Raw genomic sequence first — 15,351 nt, 5'->3', positions numbered from 1 at the left:
CTTAATCTGAAAATTCGCAAGATAAGTCTAGCGATTGTATTCGTCAAAGCTCTTTCCAAAATTAAATAGTGCTACACGCTGCAAGAGTCTAGCAAGTAACAAAATGTCCACATCGTGCTCAATCTGAACTTTTCATTTGTCTGATATCCAAGGTTTCAATAAATGATTGCAGAGAGTGCAGGAAACAACTGCGCAAAGTACAGAAATATGTGAAAATTGAGACTTTAGATTTGATCCAGTCTTGAACGTAACGCTTAGCCATTGTCTGTGTGGAGACATGAACGTTTTGCCAAAAAAAAAAAAGAACGACCCTTTCCGTCTCTTTACTGTGATATGAAAAGAAATGAAGGAGAGAAATTATCAAACAATGAATAAAGAGTGGATTGCTTAGAATAAATTGATTTTCATTTTCGTCACGCTTCTTCTATATGCTGCACAGAAGGTATCTTCGGATTCATGGGCAAGGAAAACCACATGATGAACTCGGAAATGATAGAAAGATTAATAGATAGATAGATAGATAGATAGATAGATAGATAGATAGATAGATAGATAGATAGATAGATAGATAGATAGATCGATCGCAAATTTAAAGCAGTGAAAGGACAGATTTTTTAACAAGAGGTTTGGTGGGGCAGTTTGTCCGGTTAGCTCAGTTGGTTAGAGCGTGGTGCTAATAACGCCAAGGTCGCGGGTTCGATCCCCGTACGGGCCAGCAGCAATATTATCAACACTGGTTACTTGTTTAAGGTTTGTTTCCATCGCATACTTACCTTAGGGTTTTTTCATTCACCCTGCATGATTTTACATTTAAATTAAAACTAATTGAGTATTAGAGAAAAAAAATTTATTTAACATTCAACAAACTTTCTATTCAGTTTTGCCTCGGCAACTTTAATTGAAATGAATATCGCTCCATCATTCACTGAGAGTAGACAAAAATGACAGTCCATCCAGAACACTCAAGTGCAGCCCTCAGTCTGTGAGCAATTTATAGCAAAGTCCTCTGTGCAAGACAGCGATACTCTCTCTTTACAATCTATTTTAAATGATAGAATTGTATTCACGTTTTATCCTTTCATTCTAAGCAAACTGTACATGTCAAAGTTTCAAAAACACACAGAGAGATAGACACAGAGAGAGAGAGAGAGAGAGAGAGAGAGAGAGAGAGAGAGAGAAGGAAATAAACAAATGAATAAATATAAAATCCATTGCCCCATTTAACTTTCCTGGAAGGGAAGAAAACAAAATATATAACAGTCAGTCTTAGGAAAGAAACCATGTGGTAAAATAAGTTCAAGGTCACAGTTCTCTCGTGGGCAGTTAACATTGAAGTGTATCCACGAGCCGCTTTAATTTCATACCTCTCAGCTGTAACTGTAGGGTAAGCTGACACTCAACAGGCCACAAATAGGACGGGATTGCCTCATCCGTGAACATTACTGCGTGAAGTTGACAATAGCGCAGATTATCGATGGATCGCTACAATCTCTCAGGAGCAGGAGGATGGTTAACTTCTGTTGCAAACGTGGAAATTGTTTCTTTTAAAAATGCAACGTCTGTGACTCATCCGCAGCACTAGTGAGCAGGCGAGCGAAGCCAGATTAATTCACTTCCATATAAATCTGACAGAGGCACATGGTACATTCGTTTCTGTGGCCTGGCTAGATCAGTCGGTAGAGCATGAGACTCTTAATCTCAGGGTCGTGGGTTCGAGCCCCTCGTTGGGCGGTTTACTCCTTTTCCTTTGAAGGAAATGACTTCTTAATCTGAAAATTTGCAAGATAAGTCTAGCGATCGTATTCGTCAAAGCTCTTTCCAAAAATAAATAGTCCTACACACTGCAAGAGTCTAGCAAGTAACAAAATGTCCACATCGTGCTCATTCTGAACTTTTCATTTGTCTGATATCCCAGGTTTCAATAAATGATTGCAGAGAGTGCAGGAAACAACTGCTCAAAGTACAGAAATGTGTGACAATTGAGACTTTATATTTGATCCAGTCTTGAACGTAACGCTTAGCCATTGTCTGTGTGGAGACATGAACGGTTCAAGAACGAGCCTTTCCGTCTCTTCACTGTGATATGAAAAGAAATGAAGGAGAGAAATTATCAAACAATGATTAAAGAGTGGATTGCTTAGAATAAATTGATTTTCATTTTCATCACGCTTCTTCTATATGCTGCACAGAAGGTATCCTCAGATTCATGGACAAGGAAAACCACATGATGTACTCGGAAATGATAGATAGATAGATAGATAGATAGATAGATAGATAGATAGATAGATAGATAGATAGATAGATAGATAGATAGATAGATAGATAGATAGATAGATAGATAGATAGATAGATTGTGTAGAAGGAAAAATTTTTATTAGAATAAGAGAATAGCAAATTAGCATATAGAGCCATAGAAAGTAATTAAAAGCATCTAAAACATTAGATTAAACATAAATTAGAATATAAAAAGCAAATTACGATAGGTCTAGCAAATGGTTAACTAAAAAATCAGTTATATTGCATTATTTTTTAGTCTTACAGCAAATTTTCCAAAGTAAAGAAAAGAACAGCTAAAAGACACAGCGAAACCAGTTTTGGACAGGATAAGAGTTGAGGACACCTGTCATTCAAGGCTAGGAAGAGATAACTTACAGAAAAAAACTCTGTATTCAGCTTAGTTGCTGAATCAGCAGTAAGGCAACAAAAGTCCTTTGCTACAAGCAAGGTCACACTGTATTCATGAAGAGAAAATCTTAGCAAATGCAGGCATTAGCAAAAATATTATAAGAATATATTAACAATTAACTTTAGTGTAGAAATTAAGACAAATCAAGCATGTCAAGCAATGATCAAATGAAAGCACATACTATACTTCTTTTAATTAAAGCTTAAGCTTCAGGTCACTATAGTAAAAAGTTTGGAAAGCCTAAGAGAGGAAAACCCATATATGGATTAGTAACCTTGGCCAGTTAGAAAAAATGGGAACAGAATAGAAAGAGAACACATTCCACTAGCAGACCAATCTAAGGAGATGATAATGGTTCCCATGGAAACTCAAGATTTGGTTGGATGGGAGTAAGAGGGAGTCAGCGGAGGTAAGCAAACCAGCTCATTAAAGCAAGGTCAGAAAAGATAGGAAATTACATCAGGAAAGCCCAAAGATGGAAAGAGGAAACCATCCACCCAGTCTTAGACCAATCAGAATAAACCAAACAGATACCAAGAGGAACAATGGACAGTTGAACCAGGTGCAGAGTCAGCTAATTGAATGAGCCAAAATGATAAGAAATTGTTATAAAAGCTTTAATGGCTGAAATGATCATCGCTGAATCTAATTTGGCCGTATTGGATTGAGTCCTTGTTGTTTTTTGTGTTGATTTATTGCAATAAATCCTTAAAACTCTGTCTGTCTATCTTGAGTCCTAATAGCCTTTACTTTTTTGGTAAAAAGCCTTCTGATGATGAATTTTTCGCCACGACAGATTGGTGACCTTCCGACGTGATAGACTAATAAGGCAGCTGTGTGAATCCAGAGCCAGGGGCAATGCTCTACTTAAACGGGCACAGTTGGTGGCCAACTATAAGGTAAGCGATATTTTCGCTAAACTAATTTGTGTAAAGTTTTGAGAGCATCTGCCCCTCCAACGGAGACAAGCAGCATTTGGCCTTTCTAAAATGAACAGGTAGGAATAAAGGATGGGCAGACAGACTTAATGGGATGTGTGGAGACTGTACAGCATATATGAATGTGTGTGTAAGAATGAGAGTGCAGTAAAATAATGAGAATTTGAGTTTTTGGTTATTGGTATTTGGTTATTAATAGAAAACGCCCTGATCCGGGGACAGGGACTGCACGGTGCAGAATATAGCTCCCTCCGATCCGGGGACGGAGGCCTACATTGTAACGGGTGGTGTTGAAATCCTATCAAATATGAGGATTGCACTAGTAACGGCGAACCCAGAGTATACTAAAGTTACCGTGACGACGGCTTTCCGAGTATAGATAGGTGTGAAATTCCTGAGCTGGCATCTTTTGCTGTGGCTGTATATTCTCCAGTGAGACGGGTGAGATGTCGTAAAATTCCCGCTTGTCTCGAGAGAGAGAGACAATCTTTGGGAAACGCTGAGAGCAGTTCCTTCTGATTGTGCCACAGTAAAGGAGTTAATTCAGGTGCGCTTGGAGACCTATCGTTGTTGCCCTGAATTAGAGAAGGGGATTGGCAACGTATTGGCAGAAATTCCTGTTCTGATAAACGCTTTCAAGTTCGTATAGAGAGCTGGTGAAAGGGATCCGTGGTAACAGGTGGAGTGAGTGTGCTAGTACAAGGGACAGATAAGGGAATTAGAACTTTATTTTATTTTATGATTTCTCTTTTGGGTAGGTAGGGAGGCACACAAGTACTATGTACTCAAGTGCTGTGTGATTGGAGCGTTTTTTTAGAAAAAAGCGTTGCGGCAATCGTTGAAGCACATAAAGGTGCGCAGAATGCTTGGAGCACTTTAAAAAGGCGATCTTGGCGCGAAGCACACAGGTGCAGATTGTAGAAGAATGAATGGTACAGAGGTACAAAAACTATTTCAGGGCAAAACAGGGCATTAGGGATTAGTACACTAGGTGCTAAAAAGAGTGATTGAGTATGAATGTGGATTTTTAGGGTGTAACTTTTTATGTGTAAAATAAACTATATTGACTAAGAGAAGATAGAGAAACCTAAGCGTATAAAAGTAGCTGTAAATAAATATCATAGAATTAAAGGAGGAAGTGTAGAGCTAAGACACTCAGTAAGGAATAGAGAAAGAGGTATTTTGTTTAGATATACTATATAGTTTTGACCTTATATACCATTTGGAGACGTGTATGGAGAAAATATTATCGCGGAAGATATAAGTTGTGAAATAAAGAAGACAGAATAGGATCGAACATTTTACAACGTGTGTTCGAAGGAGAAAAAAAGAACAGTGCTATAAATAGATAAATATATACGTAAGAGTGGAGGAGAAATAAAAATATTGCAGATTATTGAGGAGAAACAAGAAAAATAGCAGGAGCTGTAGATTGAATTACAGGAAGAGTGCTGTGTAAATACTGGAAGGTTGACACTCAGGAGAAGGATAGTACAAGATTTATTACTGTGGTTGTAAGTGGTGGAAAAGTTAGGCAGCAAAATCTATGCAAAAGAAAGGTCCTGTGTGAAATCAAACCTAATTTAAATAGGAAATCAAAATTAAGATTGGCGATAGGGAGTTAAAATGAGTGCAGCGAAGTTGCCCGTGGATATATTGGAGTGTAACAACCCCCTCCACAAAGATCTTATTGAAAAATCATCTCAAAAATGGCATAAGAGAACAAAAAGTTTTCAAAACCGCTGGCCCCAAAAAGGTTCATTTACCCTGGAATTATGCAAAGAAATGATAGAGCACATAAAAATCATAAAATAAAAGATGTTAGCAAACAAAGAAAAAATAAGAGGAGAACTGAATTGAACATAATGCAAATGTTTATGGGGGCAGCAATGAAAAGAAACATATTAGAAAGAGTGAGTTGGTGCTTTGGGAATGGAGAGATAGGGGGTGAAATCTCATTGACACTACCTTTAGGTGTGTCATATGTGTTTCCCCTGATAGAAGGAAAAAGAAAATTTAAAGTACAAATAACGGTGACAAATAAGGGGGAAGATTCAGAAGAAAAGAAAGAAACGGGACAGGAAGAGCATTTGAGATAGTGGATGAAACTGATTTTGTGACCAAATTAGAAATAACAATGAAAAACAGTAATTAGGATTGAACCATCAAATACCAAAAGCAGCTAGGTGAAGTATAGCCAGACATATATATATATATATATATATATATATATATATATATATATATATATATATATATATATATATATATATAATTGCCCCACCCTCGAATAAAGAATGAATGATTGTGTGAGTGACTGCATAAGCTCCGTTATTTCTTAGTGGTAGTAAGATAAGCCACAAGATCGGAGACAAGTGTGAATGCAGCGAGCTCCGGACCCAAATAGTGGGTACCGGAGATACAATAAAGTAATCAAGCACATAACAAGTGTGAGTGAGATTTTGTAACCAAAGCATTTCTTCATGGAAGATACATTGAGGAGATTTTTTATCAAGACGCTGTCACTGTCAGGAGGTACAGCAAATAAGCATATGAAAGCCAAAGCAGTTAATTAAGATGAATATAAATTAAAGTTCAGAGAAAGAATATATTACAAAAATATATCCAGAAAAGCATTAACGTAGCTAAAGTGACATAATTTCTTAAAATAAATTTAATGTCATGATTTAAGTACTTTTAGTTGGCATGGGTTTCCTTCCTTGCAGCAGTAGGATTTCGTAAAATTATCAAGAAACCGTAATTAACGTAAATATAGACAATTAGAAGAAGTGCGAGCATTTGGTAAATTAGAAAAGTACTATAATAAGAATTCGGATATTTAAATGTGAAATTTTGAAAAGGTTAATTTGATTCAAATAGTTGCGCTTCATGTTACTCCCTGTTAAAAACAATTCAAGTCATTTTTACAGTCTGATAAGTAAAGCAGCCTTCAGAAAAATGTAGGAGGATAGAACCAAAAAGAAAGATTAAGCGATAGAAAAATGTTTGAGTATATAGATTTGTGTGTAAATATGTATATATCTGTACTTATATTTGTGGGGAAAGAATAACAAGCGTTGAAAAGAATATCATACGCAAAAAAAGAAAAGTGCACTGTATTTAACTTCAAAGGTACCTGGCGCTCGCTAATGTCTGTGTATGTGAATATGTCTGTGCTGAACTTATTCAATGTGTGTGCATGTATATTATGTGTATGCGTGAGCATTAATTGTTCTCTGTGTGTGTGTAAATATGTTTGTGCTAAAAATGTGTGAGCGTGCCTGTTATTTGTTCTGTGGGTGCGTGCGTGTGTTTGGGAATAAGAAAGCAAAAACATGGAGACTTCTGGGTAACATAGTTCAATTATGATTTGCTGAAGCTGCCGTGTGCATATAAATTTCCAGAGCTCTGAGTAAATATGGGTTAAAATAAATTTGAGTATTTGTAACATTTGATAAAATGAAAATGCATTCACTTATAATAATAAATAATGTTTATAAAATATGCGAGGCATCTTTCCTTCGGACCATGATCAAGTCTTAAGGAAAAGTGCACTTTTGATAACTATAACATTCAAGGGAAACAATGTCTTTCAATTTCCTTCTGTCCTTTTCTTTTTCTTGTGATGGGTGTATGTGAAATTTTGCATTATGGGGAATATTACAGTGGAGTGTGTGGTGGCGCAGTGGTTAGCACTTATGCCAAGATTCAAGTTTATTTGTGATTTGTGTTGAAACTTACATGTTATTTGTTTTGAGTTAATATTCTCAATGACCGTTTAGTCTTTTTGATGGGAGTGCTGTCTTGCTGTGGTATTGAACCGCGTGATTTCTCGATAGTTGGATTTGCCCTAATTGGACGCAGGAATAGGATCGCCACGGAAGGAATTCCTCGTTGTCGCTGAGTCATTCCGCCAATAGAGTCTCCTTGATCTTGAAACCAGCGCCGTTTCGAGCTGAGTAGGATCGTGTTATGTTTCCTAGGGTTAACATCAGCTAACGTCATGAGAGGCTGTTTTATATTCGTTTGTCCTGATTGGTAATGTTAAGTGAGAATGGAACCTTCTCTTCTTCAGAATTCATTTTCTCTTTCTGATTCCTTTGCTGCATTGTTTCCAAATATAGTGTGTAACAATAAATAATAAGTAACAAAACTGGGGTAAGGTTGAATGTGTTAAAACAATGGTTTGGGTGATTTTATGTATGTTATATAGTGTATTAAAGGGATCCCTATGTGTGCATGTTAAATAAATAAGTTTCAGTGTGTTTAAAAGTATGTGTAAAAATATGTGGTGTTGTTTGCAAAGATGAAATAATTGAAATTAATGTGTGTGAGAATGTAAATGTAAATGTTGAAATTAAAAGAGCTCTTAATTCTAAATTAAAAGATATGAATAGGTGGTGGAAAGTCTCCAGATTAGGCATGATACTATGAGAGCACCCCTTTCATTTGAGTACTGGCCAGACTCTGATAAAAGGGAGGATTTGAATTAAAAGGAATAAAAATTCAATTGAAGGAGACATTCTTTAATATAGTAAATGAAGCTGAAGAAAAACAGTGGCTTCCAGTCCAGGTAGTTTTCCATGCTAAAATATGCTAAAAAAAGAGGGAAAAAGGGGGTGTAACTAAGAGAAAACAGACTGTGCTCTTTGGAGTCAACATTCTGAAAAACATGTAATAAAACATCTGGAAGATAACAATGAAAGAATGTGCAAGATCAAGTGACTTTAGCAGTAGGTTATGAGGAAACGAAATCAGTGTATGTACCTGAAGTAGATTTAAAGTATTTTCTTAGTTTGAGATTCTGGGAAAAATTTACCTGATAAAGAAGTGGGTTCTTCATTCTAAATATGGGTAGGAATGTGCAAATTTCTTAGAGGGCCTCATAGTAAATAAATAAAGGAACATTTTGCATTATAGGGCATTCTGATATATTGATTTCTTTCCTCATTTCCTTTGTGTGTAATATTGACATGTTTGTGTGAAATATAGTGGAATACTGGCATCACAACAAAACTAATGGAAGGTTCACTTTTATATTTTTGATGCATTAATGAAATATTGAATGAGACATTTTAATAATAATAATTTTATTAAGATTCTAAAAACTAAGATCCAAATGTATGTGGTATTTTAATTAAATAATTAGTAATAAAAAGAAAGAAATAACTATTATTTAGGATACATGTATAGAAACCTTAAGCTTTTTATAAGGAGATAGAGATGGAGTCCAAGATTATTTCTTGCTGCTAAATAACCTTTGAAATAATTTAAGGGGCTTTGAGTGGGAAGGGATAAAATATTTTACTTCACTGACCTTGTTAATCTTAGATATGGTCCAAATATACTCAAAAATGAACACCTTGTGTAAAAAGAAAAATGTTATTAGGACTTTGTACATTTGAACAATGCTTTATAAATAGATACATGGGAGAGGAAATATGGAGTCTAATTTTTTTATATATATATATATATTTAATGTTACAAAGGAAAAAGATTAAGAATTTACCCGTCCAGATTGTGGATTTCTTTCTTCACTCTACTTGCTATGCTAACTATGAGATGTTCTCTGGAGGTTGCTGGTATACTTGGCGATCATATAAGGGAGGGGTACAATGAACAGTATGACAAATTTATTATAATTGACTGAAGCCTTCTTGATTTTTACACCAACCTCCACGGAGCATGGCTCTTTAACTAATAAATACTCAACCTTCTCTTTGGTTTTGTTTGTTCTGTATCCCTGACGTATTTGTCTTCCCTGTAAGGGAGCTATAAAATTTGGCTTTTATTAATATATTAATGGGATTAGTTTTAGTTACCCTCTTGCTCCACATCTCCTCCACTTGTAAAAATAAAACAGCAATATTGACACAAGTGTCAATAAGGGGGGAAGGGTTGGTATAATAAGTATTGGTATAAGTATGTTGAATTTTGTTTAAATTTTACATTTTGAAACCAGTTTAAATTTTGGAACTATTTTTTAATTATTATGGAACAAATGTAGATAATTTGAATATTATGTCAATATTATTGGGACCAATTTTTGTAATGATTTATTGAGTACATTTCCCTTTGTGATACATTGATTGACTTTATTTATATAATGACTTGGGACATATTTTTAATTGAGTGGAGATTGCAACCACAGCCAAACCGGAAACAGCTATAAAGGAGGACTTGAACATTGTGCTTATCAATTTAAACTTTTACTCTGACTGTTTAAAGACAAATTGACTTAGACAAGCACAGACTGGATTGAAATGACCATTTGTTTCACTGCTAGCAATATTTTTAATAGGGGTACCCCCAACGAAACAGATCTGACATCTTATGACATATTATTTTTTGGATCCATAAGTAGCTACAAAATGAAGAATCAATATGCTGACTATTTAAATGACCGTTTTTAAGTCTTTACATCTGCAGGTGAAAGCTGTTTTTTCCGAGTGCATTGTAGATGACAGCATTTGAAGTTGAACCAGAGATTGGGCTGTGATAAAGGTCTGCAGATAAACTAATCATCTGACTCCAAGGAGAATCCAGCCATACCAGAGAGGGAATCAAGTCATGAATCAAGCCATCGATCAGCTGACTACTGGACAATGCACTTCGATTACAATTCCAGGCATCATGGATACCTGCTGCCAAGAGCTCAACTATGCTGGTGATGTTTGAGCCAAAAAGATCATTGTGGATTCTGAATCATAGATGACATCTGCCTGCTTGGGTCCTTTTTACCTGGGATATTGGACCCCAACACCTGCTTTAATCCTTATCAGAGAAGAAAATTTGTCATACTTTTACTTTGCAGGGCTCAATGTGCTTGCTGGAGCCTACTTTGACTGTCCACTTGTTTGACAAATAGCAACATCTTTTAAATTAAAAGTATTTGAACTGTAAAGTATGAAATGTATAGAAGGGAAAGCTAATTATTTGTAAGCAAAGTAGAATATAGGGACTCCTAAATAATATGTGTTTAATGAATGTTTGTAATATTGGGAATACTATATGATTATTATAAATTCATAGTGGTTAAGAATAGATATTTTAGATAAATGTTTTGATATGCCTTCTGATATCTAGTATGAGATAATAAGTTACCTTTAAGGACCAATGATTTTGTTATGTGTTAATTAGAATTGAGTCCAATATAACATAAAGGGATCTATTAGAGATTGTTAAGTGATTGTCATTGCAGGGACAATGCACCATTACTAGTTAGGGTCAGTCCAGTTTAGATATTCTAGGTTATTAATTGTAGTACTATAGCAAATAATGTAGAGCTTAACATTTAGGTACATTTATTTAATTGAAAAGAATAATAGTAAGCATATGGGATGACACACATAACTAGTATTTTGGGGATAAGGGACACCTACTATAGGTCAGAACATCCATAACTTTTAGAATAGGATAAAACAGTTTAGGCTAGCATGTTGATGGTGATACAGGTCAAATGATTAACATCATGGCTTGATGAGTATATATGTTATAGAAATCAGTGAAATGAAGTAATAATTTGGCCCATAGGAGATGGAGTGTCTTATACATACAGTGGTGAATGTGTGGTCTGTGAATTAAAAAGCCCAGATGAAGTCTGAAGATCTCTGAAGATATGAATCCGTAATGAGAAGCTTGGGTATAACCCTTGAAATTGAAATTGAAATGAATGTGACCTTAAAAAAATGACCCAGTGATTTGCATTTTGGAAGGTAGTGCTGATGTCTTCTGAAGGGAGGATTGACACCTACTGTCCACAAAATGGTTGCATTAATGTGATAAAGGTGGCTCAAGGTTGAGACCACAGCTGGGTGTATATTTGGGCAATTTTATTAATGAGTGTGTTAAGATGTGAGCATGGTGAGGTGTGTAAGGACTTTATCTTTGATTATCATTGTGCAGAGCGGTGACAACCTAAAACTGAGAACTTTTGAGTTATTTAAGTTAAATATTAATGCCATCTGTATCACCACCAACAATATTATTTATAGGTCTGATTGTAGATGAACACAAAGAACTAGGTACATTAAATATTCTACCATATTTAGGAATTGGGACATACATTATGTGTTTAGTGCAAATCCATCTTAGAAAGGAAAGGTAAAACCAATATAATTAGTATTAGCTTTATTTGAACCTGGGAATCATGGGGATTCATGTTAGTGAAGCAGAAATTACTCTCTTAATGGTATTGTTATATATTTGAATGGTATTATGTTGCTTATTACCAGTTTTCTAATTAGTTATTACTAGAGTTGCTGTCAAACAAGTGTGCATCCAATTTCTTGAACCACGGACATCTTCAGTTACAGATTTTTATTCTTTTCTTAATGACAATGTGGATGATGAAATACCAAATAAGAAGAAACTCCTTGGGTGAAGTGCTAGTAACCGCTCCCCAGGGAAGTACCTGGGATGAAGAAAAAATTGTAATTTCACTGGAAAAATATTTCTCCAAGCGAAGAAAAAGCACTTATTATGGACAATTGTTTTATTACTATTATTATTATTTTTTGCTTTGAAATAACACTATTTTGTGACTTCCATGGATTATATGATATTCCTATGATGTTTACATTTATCTGCACCTCTGAATGATTATGTATATTTTTTGACTGTTTGGGTAGGGCCAGGAAGTCTTTTACTCCTCTTGGTTGATTGATGGGGGAGATGTTTGGCTCCTGTGCCACCAGAGGTGGGGTATGGGTGTTGAAGGATTGAGAAGAACTGTGAGGGGTCCGTATTGGGATCTGAAGAAGAATTGAATCAACATCCCCTTCCTTTCTTTGGAATCAGGTTAGATGTTGAGGTTTGATTAAACCTCAAAAGGGAGGAATGTAGAAGGAAAAATTTTTATTAGCATAAGAGAATAGCAAATTAGCGTATAGAGCCATAGAAAGTAATTAAAAGCTTCTAAAACATTAGATTAGGCATAAATTAGAATATAAAAGCAAAATACGATAGGTCTAGCAAATGGTTAACTAAAAAAATCAGTTATATTGCATTATTTTATAGGCTTACAGCAGATTTTCCAAAGTAAAGAAAAGAACAGCTAAATTGATACAGCGAAACCAGTTTTGGACAGGATAAGAGTTTGAAGACAACTGTGATTCAAGGCTAGGAAGAGATAACATGGAAAAGGGCCTCTAAAGGCAGCTGGACTGATGAATCAGCAGAAAGGAAACAAAAGGCTTTTACTACAAGCAAGGTCACACGTAAGGCATTAGCAAAAATATTACAAGAATATATTAGCAATTAACTTTAGTGTAGAAATTAAGACAAATCAAGCATGGCAAGCAATGATCAAATGAAAGCACATACTATACTTCTTTTTAATTAAAGCTTAAGCTTCAGGTCACTATAGTAAAAAGTTTGGAAAGCCTAAGAGAGGAAAACCCATATATGGATTAGTAGCCTTGGCCAGATAGAAAAAATGGGAACAGAATAGAAAGAGAACACATTCCACTAGCAGACCAGTCTAAGGAGATGATAAGGGTTCCCACGGAAACTCAAGATTTGGTTGGATGGGAGTAAGAGGGAGTCAGTGGAGGTAAGCAAACCAGCTGATTAGAGCAAGGTCAGAAAAGATAGGAAATTACATCAGCAAAGCCCAAAGATGGAAAGAGGAAACCATCCACCCAGTCTTAGACCAATCCGAATAAGCCAAACAGACACCAAGAAGAACAATAGACAGTTGAACCAGGTGCAGAGTCAGCTATTTTAATGAGTCAAAATGATAAGAAATTATTATAAAAGCTTCAATGGCTGAATCGTTGTCGCTCAATCTAATTTGGCCGTATTGGATTGAGTCCTTGTTATTTTTTGTGTTGATTTATTGCAATAAATCCTAAAAACTCTGTCTGTCATATCTACAGTCCTAATAGCCTTTATTTTTAGGTAAAAAGCCTTCTGATTAGGAATTTTTCGCCACGACAAGAGTAACTCTCGCTCTTTCATGATTAAATCGAGCAGGTTTTGTTCTTTCTGTTGCTTCTTCTCAGTTGCTTGGCTGATATAGTTAACTTTGAATTCTTTCTCGGGGTCTGGCTGTGTAGCTAACACATGTGGACTTTGCAACCAAGACATGCTGTTAACTGTTCTACTCTCACAGATAATCGAGTCACTTGAAATCCTCTGCCTCTTTAAGGATGTTCAGAAATAGACCGTAATATTACCGCTCCTGCTCCAGTCCAAATGTCTTCAGAGCACATATTGACAAACAGAAGAAAGGGCGATTCAACGATTGAAGGAATTCAGGCGCGATTGCAGGGTCCTACCATCAGTAGTCGTGGCCAAGTGGTTAAGGCGATGGACTTGAAATCCATCGGGGTTTCCCCGCGCAGGTTCGATTCCTGCCGGCTATGTAGTTTAAACTTTAGCAAATTCAAGGTATTAAGCCTTAACTTGCCACTCGCCCAATACAATTTGCAAATCTTCTCAGTAGCTCACGGCTCAATTAACAAAAACTGGTAGATGCTGCAATCAATGGGAGGCATAAGAACACATTCCGTTGACAGCTTACCAGTTTCTGTTCACAACACGAATACTGAACGCGCTTGTGCAAAGTTAAGTGTCCTTTCGGCACAGACTGCAGCAAAGCATTTGAGTGCAGTCTAGAAAATGATCAGCTGCCGTTCAAACGCCATACGTTGCAAACCCCAAAGCAGTGACCAACATAACTATACTGATATTGATACTAATGATTTAAAAAACAGTCGTGTTCAAAGATTAAGCCTCAAAATCACTTGTTGGTCTGAATTTGGAGAGGAAGACTGTAAGGCCATTTTAACACAAACCTCATTTATTTCTTTTCGTTGCAGTGCTACGGGTGAAAGGTACTGCCAGGGTCTGAAGGCTTAAATTTACTAATGATTCTGGGTGAAAATGACAGAATTCACATGTGATGTGAAACGAATCTAATAAGAACGGGATCAGTAAATCATGCACGCCAGCCTTCTTCGGAGGCAGCAAAGGCTAAAGAAGAGGAGAAGTAAAGAAGAGCTGACAAACAATCGGCTCGGCACTTGCAACACTACACGCCCCCGTCGTTGTTTTCCTTAATATCCGTATCAGCTGTGTTTCTTACTTCTCTCCCTTTGTTCTCGGGTGAAATTTTGTGTCTCAACATAGAATTCAGCCAAAAAGAAAACTTAAATCAAGAAATAAGTAACAAATGAAAGCATGATGGGACCACTGTAGTTTCCTTCCATAGACTCAATAATTAACAGTAATTTTCACAAGTGAAAGAAAGAGAAAATTAAAAAACAAATAAAAAAAAAGAAATTTACCGCCTAAAGCTATATCGCTGGCAGCTGAGTCCTGTAGTCGTGGCCGAGTGGTTAAGGCGATGGACTAGAAATCCATTGGGGTCTCCCGCGCAGGTTCGAATCCTGCCGACTACGTTTGTGTTTCGCTCTGTTAAGAATGTCTTCAAAGTCCAAATTTAGCAGTCAGATTAGGCATTGTTAGCATTATGTAGGCAATGATTCCCTTCAATTGTCTCAGAATTATGAACCCGTTATGGCACACGGATATATTCCTTAACTTTCTTAACTTTGGAATATTGAATAAGCACGTGTCTGCTGTTAGTAGCAATGAAAGGACTTTTCAGCGATTAGAAAAAAACAAAAAAATATTCAGTCGTTTTACAAAGTTGGACAAGGCTTTGAAGAGTTAATTCTATTTTTTGTGTCCGCCGTGTAGCAGAACGGGTTGAAAAACAGC

The 15,351-nt window shown here is 36.1% G+C and overlaps 4 non-coding genes across 4 annotated transcripts; all 4 read left to right on the top strand.

The window, feature by feature from the left end:
* The first annotated feature begins 641 nt into the window (after positions 1-641).
* Positions 642-715, top strand: trnai-aau. Its single transcript has one exon. It is a non-coding gene; the product is annotated as a tRNA-Ile (tRNA).
* Positions 716-1,658: 943 nt separating this feature from the next.
* trnak-cuu lies at positions 1,659-1,731 on the top strand. The gene has a single exon. It is a non-coding gene; the product is annotated as a tRNA-Lys (tRNA).
* A 12,178-nt stretch (positions 1,732-13,909) lies between these two features.
* On the top strand, positions 13,910-13,991 carry trnas-uga. The gene has a single exon. It is a non-coding gene; the product is annotated as a tRNA-Ser (tRNA).
* Positions 13,992-14,948: 957 nt separating this feature from the next.
* On the top strand, positions 14,949-15,029 carry trnas-aga. Its single transcript has one exon. It is a non-coding gene; the product is annotated as a tRNA-Ser (tRNA).
* Positions 15,030-15,351: the final 322 nt, after the last annotated feature.

Source organism: Polypterus senegalus, unplaced genomic scaffold (assembly GCF_016835505.1).
Source record: "Polypterus senegalus isolate Bchr_013 unplaced genomic scaffold, ASM1683550v1 scaffold_5061, whole genome shotgun sequence".
NCBI lineage: Eukaryota > Metazoa > Chordata > Cladistia > Polypteriformes > Polypteridae > Polypterus > Polypterus senegalus.
Note: the sequence above shows the minus strand (reverse complement) of the source record. Positions and strands in the feature narration are given on the sequence as shown.